General features: G+C 36.8%; 2 protein-coding genes across 4 annotated transcripts in view; one reads left to right on the plus strand and one right to left on the minus strand.

Moving 5' to 3' along the window:
* Positions 1–13,707, minus strand: part of LOC105268615 (uncharacterized) — a 104,067-nt gene that overhangs the window by 53,061 nt on the left and 37,299 nt on the right. The window lies entirely within an intron of this gene.
* The window catches only part of LOC105268613 (uncharacterized), a 52,264-nt gene that overhangs the window by 2,233 nt on the left and 36,324 nt on the right, over positions 1–13,707 (plus strand). The window lies entirely within an intron of this gene.

The following is a 13,707-nucleotide window of genomic DNA, read 5'->3' on the forward strand; positions in this document are numbered from 1 at the left end:
GGGGTCGGAGGCTAGAGTGGGTTGTACCGGTGTGACGTAGCATGGAAAGGTGGTAAATCTAGTTGGGATTTGATCATACGGAACGATGAACACTGGGTACTACGGGCCACACTCGTTATTTCCTACGGTAAAAGGTGATTTTAAATCCATCAGTGAGTGCTCGTTAATGCACTTCAATCATTTGCAACCATCGGAAAAATATTCCAGATTAAAAAGAATTTTTTTTTCGGTTCTAATTAGGATGATATCATTAGGGGAATTTGGGGATTTGGGGATTTGGGGATTGTTCGCGAGTGGTAATTCCTGATTACATTCGAGAATTATAATTGGAATTTTATCCTATCCATAATGGAGAAACGCGTGACGTTAAGATAATGTGATTAATTACCGTTGATTGGGAGAATCGAGGTAATGCGAGCTGTATTAATTGCCCTAGTTATGAGAAAAACTCGGAGGTCATTGGTAATTGATAAGAGTTTGATAATGGGGGATCGAGTAAATGAATTAATTGAGGGAATATGGAATTGTTGGGCTTTAACGACTTTTTGGGGATTAATTTATTTACTTGTGAGGGGGGAGATGCAACGAGTGAAATTATGTCGATTTGTTGTCTTTTGAGAGAATTTCATTGCGTAATTGAATTTTGATTGCCATCTAGTTATTTACTGTTGAGTTTTAACTGACGAAATTATTTGATTTTGTGGCTCAATTTAAATTCATTAGATTGCAGTTTATATATCGTATTTATGTTGATTACGGAGATATTTTGGAAAATTATTTTGGAATTCTACACAGAATCCGTTACTTTTTTCAGAATGTCATGAGCTGTGAATATCGATCATCAATATCGTCCTGTTATTTTTGGAATTAATTCCCTCTTATGATTGGCATTTTCGAGGAACGAATCTATTTATTCTATTCAAAATTGGATAACCGTAAAAAGACTAATTTTTTTTTCACTGTAAAATCAAATTCAGCATGAATTAAATAATGAATGTTCCCATATTATCATTACTATTGTAATTGAATAAAATAATTTCTGAGCTCCCATTTTTCTTCTCATTGCGGTAATAATTAATTACTTCAAAAATATCAGACTTGGGAGTGACTGAATTACCGGAATACTTTGGAATAATTAATAATTCTGTTGAACTAATCAAGTTTCACCTCGGCTCGCCGATTTTGCGAATTATTCGTGCTGATTGGAAAATCAGGGCATCCGCTCCTGAATAAAATATCAACGTAATAATAATTTCTTGTGGTTTACACCGATAAAATTGTTAAAAATTCGTATGTACAGAATCTCGACAGTAACGATTGCTCGAACCCTTCCCCCTGCAATCACCTTAAAAGGGATAAATTCAGACACAGAGTTGATGGTTTCAAATTGAATTAACGTAATTCGTGCTACTCTCTGACGAGAGCTAATCACATTTCCATTGAATTAATGAACTCCGTGCACTCAATTCTATCGATTCGGAAAGAAACAGTAAAAAACGGAGGGAAACAATAGAAAAAAAAAAAAAAGAAAACCCAGAGGTGATTTTCATGACGACCTCCGGAGGTCCGATTCAACTGGGGGTAAATACAGAGGAGTGGAATTGATTTTACAAAAACATCAGTCATATCTACTTTTTTTATGTTGACGTCATCGAAGAGAAGTACTCCGTTGAAAATCAAGGAGCTCGTAAAAATATTTAATTTTAATCACCGACGATCGTTAGATTTTTCCGGTCACAGTGGTAATTGGAATGGGAATTTAATGTAAGTGGGGGAAAAAGTAACGAGTACGTGGAATTTGTAATTATATACAATTCAAGAGTTTTTGGTAATGCGGATAAACTTTATGACGTGTTTGTACTGCATAAAATATTCCGCTAATGAGGTCAAATTCGCGACTATTGTTAATGGTATTCCAATATAGCAATAATTAATCTTTTGTTATTTACAAAAGCTCCATGTATTAATTATTAATTCAATACTGGATTATGCGAAAATTTCAGGAAAATCAGTAGTTGTGAAAATAACATTGAATTCGCGCACGAGAATAATAATTTTCAGGAGCTGTCCCACACAGAAAAATACATGTTATCAATTATATCTTTTTTTAAAATAAATTTTCATTTAATAAAATGTTGAGTTAATGAAAAAAATTGTACGGAATTATTTCCTCCGCAAATAAAATGATGGAATAAAATTTACGAAGCGATTGCATTCTGGTAATTGAATATTTGATGATAATAACAATAATACATCATTATTATTGATATATTATTATTATTACAGTTGCATAATGATGAATATTTCAGATATCTTTGATATTTTCGTCGGAGATAAATTTTTTAAAACTAAACAATATCAAACAACAATTGCTTCTGTCTCTCAGAACTTCGTATTTCGCAATTCTTCTCCATAATATACAATGATATCTGAGATAAGACAAGACCAAGGGACATAAATATTCAGAGACAATTCACCGTGTGAATGTGAGAGGAAACAAACAAATTTAACTCTTCTTCCCGGGTTTTGGCGAGGGATGAAAATGCTCTGGGGATAGATCCGCGGAAAATAAGAGAGAACATCTTCTCCAGCGACTCTTCGGTAAATAAACGATTCAAGAGATGAATATCATTCTTATTTCCACGCGAATTCACCGACCAGTTGAGACTTGATAGAAAATAATTATTCAAATAGAGAGGAAATACTCGAGAAAATATGATCCTATTCGTAATTTTATTCTACCCCACTCGCTGCTGAGACAACTTTTTGTCGGGTAGGAGAATTAAATCCTCTTATAACCGGCATCTGACGAGCGCAACTGGATGCAATTATAGTGTTTTCCATCGGAAATTGTTTGGGTTTTCTAATGAGACCTTCTACTCTGTTTCCCACCGTTTTATTGGCGAATGTGCCACGCCGAAAAGACAATTTATCAAATCAGAAAGACGGCACGTGCAATAAAATTTAATCACATCTTCCATCAATTAAATTTCAATTCGCAATTAATTCTTTTTTCCCTGATTAAATTTCACTCAGTTCCTGATGTTATTAGCAATCAATCATGTAATTGCTTTAACTTCCGGAGTGATAAATTTAGACTGATGAAAATTTATTGTTCAATTTTTATTCGGGAGAATTGAGTGCTTCGTGTTAAATAATAAATCTTTGAAGAATGAATTCTTGGAAATAAATTAATAATCGTAACTTACGATCACAAAATCGTTAATGTCTTGGTAATTGTCGTAAATTATCGTTACGTAAATGTTATTTACGACAATTGCGAGCGCAATATGCAATTATCCAAATCGTAAATTACGTTTATGTAATCGTAACTTACGACAATTTTGAGGGTGATTTACGCTCCAACTTAGTTCACTCATAAAATTTATCTTCAACCTCGTTAAATTCCATTTCTCAACCTTAATTTACATTTACTTTTATGTGCAAAAATGTTAAAAGTCGTTAAACAATGAAAAAACTAACCGTTACAATGGCGTCTAAATTTTCAAAATTTCCACTAACGCGACACGATTACCATATTTTATTTATTCATTCCATCCCTAAAATATACTCCCAAATAAAAAATAATAATAACAATATCAACAACGCAATCACATTGCAAATAATAAAAATCCCCTAGATTAAAATTTTTTGACTCGAAATTTCAATCGTAATTTTTCATCAGTCTAATTTATTTTCTCAGAGTGATTTTCACCTCGACATCCTGGGATCAAGTCTTCCCCCGGGGATCAATATGTGTCGTTAATGCGAGGGTTTCTCCCCCAAAAACCCCACCACCCACCCACCCACTGACAAAACGCCCGCCTGACGTGTGGGCGTACGACACATATAAACTTTTTACCCTCCCCCCCAACACTTAAATACCACAGGTTTTTTTTTTTCATTTTTTTTTCTGTCCTCCCACGTGCATGTGCAAACGGTACGTTTATACCTTCCCAGGGGCTCATTCTAATGCGAAAATCTCTCGAGTCTCTTTTTCAACTCAACTCCAGGATATTTTTAACAAAATAAAGAGAAGTTGTAATAACATACGCTGCCGATCCATCCGAGTATGTTGATACCCTCATTTATTAAACATTACTTTCTTTTATCCACAAAGGTGAAGCTTACGAGGGCTCACAGAAGAATAAATGTAATGAAATTGACAATCCTACGTGAAACATGGAATTACAAATTTTTTCACCATCACCGAGGAATAAATGAATCGTAAAACACGCGAGGGCAAATACTTTTTTCTATTTTAACATTTTCTTTGATAATAATTAATTATTAACGCCCCATTACTAATAATTAATTACTATTATTACTATTGACTGATAAGAATAAGAGAAATATTATTGATTAGAAATTAAAAGAAAAGAATTTTCCCTGAATTTTTCTCATTTCCCAAATTACTTTGGATTAATTAAATATAAATATAAATACCAATTTTCCAATGATACGATTATCAGGCAAAATTGACTGATTAAATTGCATTTACTGAGACTTTCCCGAGAGCTTAACCCGTAAATTTCATCACTTGAACCTAAAAATAAAAAAAACGAAATTTTCCCCCAAGAAAATGAGATTTTCTCTTTCAAATCAGACAAGAGAATAACTCGTGTCTCGGACAACGTCTGCAATTGAGTGTCGCTGAATCCTCAGACTCTTTACACCCGACGGGATAAAACGAGAAAATAGTGGGTGGGTGGGTGGGTACAGAGAGTAGTACCAAGAGTCCTTTCACATAGGAGAAGAGTACGCCAAGCACAGCGTCCATTAGCTTTTAGCGCTGACGCTGTGCCTCCGAGGCTCACCTTCACCCCCTTATTCACCCCTATTTTAACCCCATCCCCATTTCATCCCCTTTGCTGACCCCCAGAGTCCCTCGTAATCCACGATCACCTCTCGTCGTCGTTTCATCCTGAATGTCTATCCATCCATGCACTCATCCCCCAATGGGAATTGTGTACGGTGGAATGGATAAACGGGAAATGCCTTCGACACTGTTCAGCCCTAGAGGCGTTTGTACACCGTATAATCATTTGACAATTAGATTTGCATTGTTTTGGATGGCTCCGTAATTATTCGATGGATCCGAGTCGGTAGAGTATGACGAATTGTTTGAATTTGTCTCTAAAAAATTCTCCCTACCCCCGGAGGACATTTTTTCTACCCAGCTTTTCTTGTTGGAAAATTGATTCGGGGGTTTATTTTTGGGGTGTGCCATTCTAAAATATCGGGGAGGGAAATGTAGGGTGGCAGGTGCAAATTAATTTTTTGAATCTCTTGAATTTTTTTCCCTTTATCAATGGTTTTGGATAGATTTTCCGAGGGACGATAAAAAAAAATTCTCAGCCCGAGAAAAAATATGGAAATAGACAATTTTTTTTGTTGACCCCAACCCCAAGGGCCTGATCTACGATTTCTGGAGGAGGAAAGTGTCTGTTTCCAAAAAATCGAGTATTTAAACATAATTTAATAAAAGAACCGGATTTCCTCCCTTGTCTTACATCAACCCCCTAGGTTTACCGTTAAAAAAAATACTTTTTCACATTAATATCTCCACTCATTCCAACAACACGAAACCCCTCAGGTCCCCATATATAAAACTACAAAAAGCATTTATCAACGGTAAAAACCCGACGCGGAGAAGTCACATGCAGATGTTAATGACGATTATTATTCTTTATCACGAGGTACTGCACAAGCGGAAACATTTCCCCAATAGAACTCCACGTAAGAGGGTCACGATGGCAAGTCTACACAGATATAATCCCCTTGAATAATTACATAAACTCGACCCCATTTCCAGTCATTTAAATATCATTTGCCCTCTCCCAGCTATTCATAGACAAGAATCTCCAAGAGTTTCCCACAAAAATTCATCCGTACTCTCCATAAAATGACAGAGAAATGAAAAAAAGATCAATCAACTCAACGACCTCTCCTGGAAAATTGGAGAGTAAAAGAAAGCATGTCGGGAAAAAGGAGAGAGTTTATAATTCCGTTGTGAAGTGAAAAATTGTAAATTCGGACAAGTGGATTTTTTTCGAGGCCAGATTTTCGCCGATATCTCGAAATTGAAGGGAGATAGCGATATTTATATGGATATCTTTTTTCTAGCTCTAATCTTTCTCCATAAAAAATGTTCTCGCGTAAAAATTTGTATGTTCCTTCTGTAACGAGATATCGGGGAGAAACGCGACTTGAGAAAATGGAGTTGTTCTAGTTTTTTGTTCCACCTCGTTACTCAATTGAAATATCAAATTAATGAGAGCATTGGAATGAAATTTTCAACTTTGGGTCCCAAAATGGGTCCCAGGGGTTTTTCAGATTATTATTGAGATAATTCTGGTATGTTTCCAACATCCTTCTGGGAAATGATACATTGTGGAATGTGTAAAGTCCATGGAAAATATAGGTATTCCAGTTAGTGGGTTGTACCCAGTGACTTGGTGAATTTTCACAAGGTAGAACAATTACGACTCCATCCAGTTTCGTCGCTCCGTCGAGTACCTGAAATATGACTCGTGCATTTGCCCGAGTGCACACATATCCGAACGGAGAAAAGGATACTGGATTAAAGTACACTACTCTATGGCAATTATGCAGTACTCCAACACCAATTACGATAAATAAACGTATGACTTTGAATATTTAAATTTCAATCTCTTGGAACGTAGTGAAATTGTTCCGTCACTTCGCAGAGAATTTTTGACGTGACGTAATTACGATTTTTCGCAAAAAAATTTAAAAACCGTGTAATTGCTGTTGAATTTATTGCACTGTTAGTAATTTTCATGATAATTTTTGCGGAAATCTTTCTTAGGCGAATATTCGGATGAATTTCTTGGGTTAATATTTTCGCGAGGTAATATTTCCGTTATAATATCCTGACTCGTAATATTTTTTTGGAATACTTTGACGGGTTACATTATTATTAAATAAAATCTAGAGCGATCACCCAAGAAACGTAGAGTTTGAGTGTTTATGCAAATAACGTAAAACTCTGTCACAATCTAATGCAAAATTTATATATCTCGCGGAATATTGTAAACAGAGTTGGTTGCGTCTCCGAAATTTACCGCAGAATTTCAATGTGCACTCGGTGCATGCACAGAGACTAAGAAAATTTGAAATTCCGATTTCACAAGACTCCGAGTCTTATTTTTAACATCTATTTTTTCCCGAGGGGTTCAAATTCTCAAGAAGACTCATCCAACCGAAAAACCCGAAAAAAAAAAAAATATATATATGAAAAAATCGTTTCATGTCCTCGCGAGAGGTGAATCTTCTTTTTATCCCTGAGGCCTTAAATATTCTTTCTCTGCCTGGTTTTTACCCGGAATTTTTGAGTCACTCGAGCCACCCTGCCCTTTCAACCGTGGCGAACCTCGGGTTGAGGGAGACATCGAGCTCAAAGCAATGTCGACCGTGAAAATAACGAGGTAAAAGGCTGTAACGACAGTTGGGGGAAGGTATAAGTATGATTCCAGGTCATTCATGTAGACAACAGGTCACTCGGTCGAGGAATCATCATCAATGTTATATCAGGGTCAATATCTCATTAATAAATCACTGTTCACGCCGTTTCAATTATTTTTTCAACTTGACAATTTTCTACCTTATTTGCAAATTCCCCTAAAGAATGTCAATTGCAATATTCACTCGAATCTATTATACATTATATTGTCAATTAATATTTTTGAGATGCAAAAATTCATCGATTTCCATTTTTTTAATTCCCCGAAATGCAAAAAATTCCTAAACATTTCCGCAATTCCATAGATTGTAATTTTCACTGGGAATTTTTTTTGTGGCAATGGCGACCACTCCCCACCCCAAAAATTCAAATTAATCCGGAATTTAATTTAGCGATTTAAAAAATGGGGAATGCTTCTTTATGCAGTCGAAGAAAGTCCTCCATTTTCTTCATCCACTGGAATAAGATGCTGAGAGCTCCAAGATGGAGTACAGGTCATACTTGGCATACTCCAGTGCCTTTTTCTATTCCATGTTCAACTTCACTTTGATATACGACCGACGGTTTGGAATTTAACCCTGCGAGATTCCCCTTACCGTTGTCCGTTTGAATCGTACGTGAAATTCAAGTGATTCAAAGATGCCCCCAGGGGATAAATAATGTATGAAAGCATTCCCAGTGAAATAAATGAGTACGACGTATACGAGGGGGATGAATAAAAATATCAAGAGGGTAAAGAACAAACGTCCTGATTTTTTTTTTTTTCAAAAATCCCTGGGAATTGTTGTGTACCGGGTTGGAATCATAAATTTTTCCGGAGACGATCCTCTCCTCGGGAATTGTGGAGGGCCACGGCTATAAGAGAAGTCGGAAAAACGGATAACTGAAGAAAATGCAATTTCCACCGGCTATAACTCAAGTGTACGTGTGTTCGGGTATATTATATTTGTGTTTATAGAGTTTTTTTTTGTTTTTTAATGTGTGTCTGGGTGGATTTGACTCATGGGGATGGCTCCCCTGCCGACCACTGGTTGAATGGTATTTTCTCACTGGTGATATTTTTCTACTGAGATACCACTGGACGCTGGTGCAAGAACTTTTACGGAGAAAATTAAGTTGACTTGGTTGGATTACATTGGAAAATTTAAGACTGGGTGGATTATCGCGGGATTAAACGGTTCACCGGAAAATCAGTGGAAAATTCGTGTTGGTTTATCGATTACGGGGGAATTTGGAATTTATGTGGTGAAATTGTGATTTTTTTTAGGAAAATTTGGATGATATTACTTTTTCCTCGGTTAAATTTCCCTCCGGAATTTTGGAACTCATACGTCATTTCTATCGAATATTTCTCGGAAGTTTACATCGAATTTGTTGTACGATTGTTTAATGAAAATCGGGGGAAATTCTTTGGAGATTAAATGGAATTCAGATTTTTATGGTTGAATATAAAAAAAAAATAGTGGGAAAATGCTGAAAATTCGGGTTTTTCTCCTGAGTGTCGACAGTCCAATTAAATCTTTCAATTACTATCTAATCTAAGAACTCAATCAAAAACAGATATAAATAATTTCGCGATCTATCAAATTCCAAAACCCCGCGACTCTCCAAAAAGTAAAAATCGCGTTATCGCTCTCGACCCCTTGAATTTTCCCAATAAAAAAGTAAAACGATCACTCGAAACGAATCCCTCGACGCAACGCAATTACAGAAAATATTCTTTCAGCTGGAAACATTCCCCGGTACCCAAACAAAGTTTTTTACCCCTGACTTTTGCAAATACCGAACGGAAGTTCTGCTAAAAAAAAGGGGGAAAAAAATTCATACCACCGGTATAACGACCAATCAGGCAAATGAAAAGAGGGAGGTATAAAAAAAAATTCCCTTGTTTACAAAATAATCCAACGGTTATCCGGTGATTCCGCTGTGACCTGAATCGACTAGGAATAAACCTCGTTTCTCGTATACGCCAATTTATATTCATACACCGAGAGTCTACCTGTAAAATTTCTATTTTGAATCATGATTTTGTGTCATTGCGGTCGTGGAATTGCGCAAAGGGAATGAACTAGAGAGTGGCGAGAGGGCGACGAGGGGGTTGAAAGGGAGGTGGTTGATAGGGCGATAGGAATATTATTATTCGATACGATTCAAAGTAATTTTCTGATCGTTGATGCATAATTCATGGGCACCATTCGTTTGGCTCGCGTCCATATTACATCGGACTCATAGTAAAATAGCGATTGGAGAATTGGTTTATGGACTAGTACAAATTCGGCAATTCGAGATACGGAAGTTGCATCGAAATTGGAGTTTAAACGACTTTTGAGAGGCCATAAAGAGGGTTGAAGGGGGTGAGAAGGCGGTGGTTATTATGATTTTTTTTTTTCGAGGGGAGAATTGAAAAACTGGGGAGCCGTTGACGTTTCCGGTTTTTCGTTTGTCATAAAGATATTGTGGACTGTGGAAATCCGGGATTATTCTTTTATTTCGGGGGTGAAAAATGGCGAGGGGGTGGTTCCGGAGGAAAATAATGTAAAGGACGATTTCCGAGGGGACGTAGGAGGAAAACAGATGATTTTCTTGAAGAAATCTTTGGGTTTTCGCGAGAAAATCCCGGGGGATTTTAAGGGGTTTAACAATTGATTACTCCGACGTGCCTTATATTTTTAAAATAAGGATTTAATGAATGAATGCAAATAAATATTGTATAGGGAATATAGAAGAACGAGAGGATCAAAAGTGATCATTTATCGATATAATAATCAATATTCGATGAGAATCGATCATTTCAACAATTCGCCATTACATTTTTTTTTTAATCGCGCTAAATGAAATTTGATGTCGCGCATGCTGAAATTGTTACGAGTTGCGCATATTCGATTTTTCGGGGATCGATTGAGCGGAATAAAAAGGCAAAAATTATGAGCCATTAGAGGATGAAAAACGAATTTTACGGTATTTTTAAGTCGTTAAAAAAATGGTAAACTGGTATATCTCCAGTTAGGAAATTTTGTGGCTTTGAATGTTGCAGCCATTACAGCATCAAACGGTTGCTTCATTACGCCAAGTCTCGTTACCCATGGCTTTTGCAGAGCTTTCGCATTGTACCTGACTATGTATTGTTGGTATTATCTGGTCGATCCTTGACGCAAAAGCGATTGCAGTGAAAGCCACTTGAAATTGCCGGAGATGATAGTTGCGATAGTGCGGGTGATTACACCTCGACGAAAGGGGAATGAAATCGAGGGGAAGTAAGAGACTTGGTGGGATGATAGGGGGAGTAGGAGGAGGGATTTTCAGGGTGTAATGGCGGGGTTGTTCACGACGAAATCCTGATAACGAGAGCGTTTTCCCCAGAATTTCATTGTCATCGTTAAAAAATTACAAGAAAAGTTGTAATTGCACTTTTTGCTCGCCCTAATGGCGTGAAACTTATTAAATTTCATTCCGCCTGCACTATTTTACGGAGAATTGCGGGTTGTTATTGCTATGTACTGAATTATGGACTTCATAACCGTTCAGTGAAATTTAATTGAAATATTGCTCATTAATTGTTTATCTTCAATCTATTGTTGTTTCGTTCATTCGGTATGGATGAATAATTGCGATTGTTTTAAATGTAAAATGTGAAGACATTGATTGACTTGAAATAATTATTCAGAGAGACTAATGAATTTATTCTGTTGTAATTATTCGGATTGAATTGCAAATGGCGGATTGAAAGGTTGTGGAATATTTAATGATTCAATCATTCAACAATTGATTCTCAGTTAATTTCGAAATGCTCTGAATGTCGACTGTTAGGCATTCCGAGGATATTAAAACCCGTTGAATATGCAATAGTCTGACTTCTCAGTTAAAAAAAAAGAATCTCGTAAAGAATTTAACTCTAATTGAAACAGTCTCAAGAATAATGTAGTCGAATGTTAACGGTGTGACCCGACGGAATCTACCTCGAACACTCCACCAAAACAATCCACCAAAACCATTAGAGAGGAGGGGGGTAAATGGGGGGTGAATGGGGAGTGGATGGGGGGTAGATAGGGGTGAAAGAGGATGGAAGGTTTGTAGCGTTAATTACGACGCGATTCTGGGGCCACGAGAGTTGAACGATAAACTTTTGGCGCGTCATGCAATGCCGCGGAGGCCAACCGGAAGTTCAAACAAGGATAGAGAAATTGTCCAGTCTACAATCACTTGAGGAGAGTAATCGAGACAAGCTTTTTCTCCTTTCGAGAGTGTCAAATCGATTTCAAGACAATTTCATTGACCAACAATAAAAAAAAAGTAAATAAAAAGGGAATCCGAGAGAAGAATTTGTGGAGTGCGAAGGAATTAGAGAAAGATACATCTTTGGGGGTTGATGGGGTGAGGGGAATAGAAATGTTGAAAAATTGTGAGAATTCGTGTGAAGGCAGTGCCTTTGAGTGCATGCCCTGTAACAAGTATTATTAATCGTCCTCTGGAATTGTGTGCACGAGTGTTTCGTCATGCAAAAGGAGAGGGTAAATTGTGGAGGGGGTTGAGGGGCAGGTGGAGAAGGATGAGGGAAAAAAATAAACTGGCGCGGTTTTCTCGCATCGTCGCTCGTTTTCCCGGCGCACCGGGGGATTTTACTTTTATTTTTCCCCTTTTTTTTCGTCACGCTCACACGTTTTTTCTGTCGGAAAAAGATCTCGCTGAATCTATTCTAAGGTATAATTAGTCGAAATGCTCGGGTTTTTCGGGATTTACGGGATTTTCCCTCTCGGGTGGTATAACCTGGCTATTTTTTTCATTTTTAGTTGTTGAATTGCTGATTTTTCAAGATTTTCTTTTGTAAACAATGAGTTTTATGGAGGCACGAGAGGTAGAATTCTTTCTGAAAATTTTCGGAGAAATCGCACGGAATAGTCTATTCAATGAAATATTTTTTTGTGATTTTTTATTCATTTTATTGGATGAATGAATTTTTTAAAGAGATTTCCATCTGAAAAATGGCCGGAAAATTCAGTGATAAATTTGAACTAGTATGTTATGAGTTTTTACAACCCCTCAACGATCCTTCAATATTCCTGATGTAAAATCGGAGATAAACCAGCATTTTCTCAAGTATCAGCCCTCGAACTCTCAGACGCAAAGAATTTTCCGAGCGATTTTCCCGGAGTCGGCGGTACTCGAGTGAAAAATGTAAAAAAAAAAAAAAGAAAAAAACTGATACGTATCAGGCGCAAACACGAATTACTCACGGCATCAATTGAATCATTATTTGCTCCGCCCATCGATTTACCCTCGTTATTCATGAATAGTGTATGCGAAATTCCCGGACGAAAAATTTTCCGTATCCTTTCATCCGTTTCGACAGTGTCCCAATGGCCCGATGAATCAGAGAAGAAAATGCCAGGGGAAAAAGGGTTTATATGTGCAGGGCTTTGCATTTTCTTCGTCATCGTTTATACCCCCCACTCTTCTAGCTTGAATTATGATAATATCGGTACGATAGGGGGTGGAAAGGGGTGGAAAAGCCTCTCCATTTCTCCCGGGGGTTTGTCTGTGGTCTGGCAAGACAATCAATTTCTCTTGCACGGAAGGAAGTGGTACCATGTCGATGAATGAGTTATTATTACGCCCCAGAACGAAGCGGAGAAATTGCTTTAACAGTTCTCCATTTTTTTTTAACAATCGATTATTTTTTACGCTTCACCAATTGAGAATATTTCTATAACCACGCGCCTCTTTATGTTATGAAAAATTGGGGGTGATTAGATTTCAAATTTTACGAAAATTTTTCCCGGATTTTTCTATTTAAAGTTGTCATTAGAGAATTTATCAAAATTGTTTAATCACTACGGAAAAAAGTTATTAATTTGAATAAATTATTCATTTCTTCATCAATAATTCGGGAATACCAATAATTATTAAGATCAAATAAATATTGAGGGATTTTTAAAGAAAGACTTCTACTGAGAGAATTAATTTAGGAAAATTGATCGGTAATTATAATAATTGGACCGCGGAATTTTAATCAGTGAAATCATTTTTTCAGTGAAATTAAATTCACTGATCCAATACTTTTCCCTGAGTCTCTTAATTTTTCTTTACCCGGCCCGATTAAATCTCGATAGAATTTCCATCACTCGAAATTCGAGGAATCGTCGAGGAATCGTCGAGGAATCGTCGAGGAATCGTCGAGGAATCGTCGAGGAATCGTCGAGGAATCGTCGAGGAATCGTCGAGGA

Source organism: Fopius arisanus, unplaced genomic scaffold, assembly GCF_000806365.1.
Source record: "Fopius arisanus strain USDA-PBARC FA_bdor unplaced genomic scaffold, ASM80636v1 scaffold00059, whole genome shotgun sequence".
NCBI lineage: Eukaryota > Metazoa > Arthropoda > Insecta > Hymenoptera > Braconidae > Fopius > Fopius arisanus.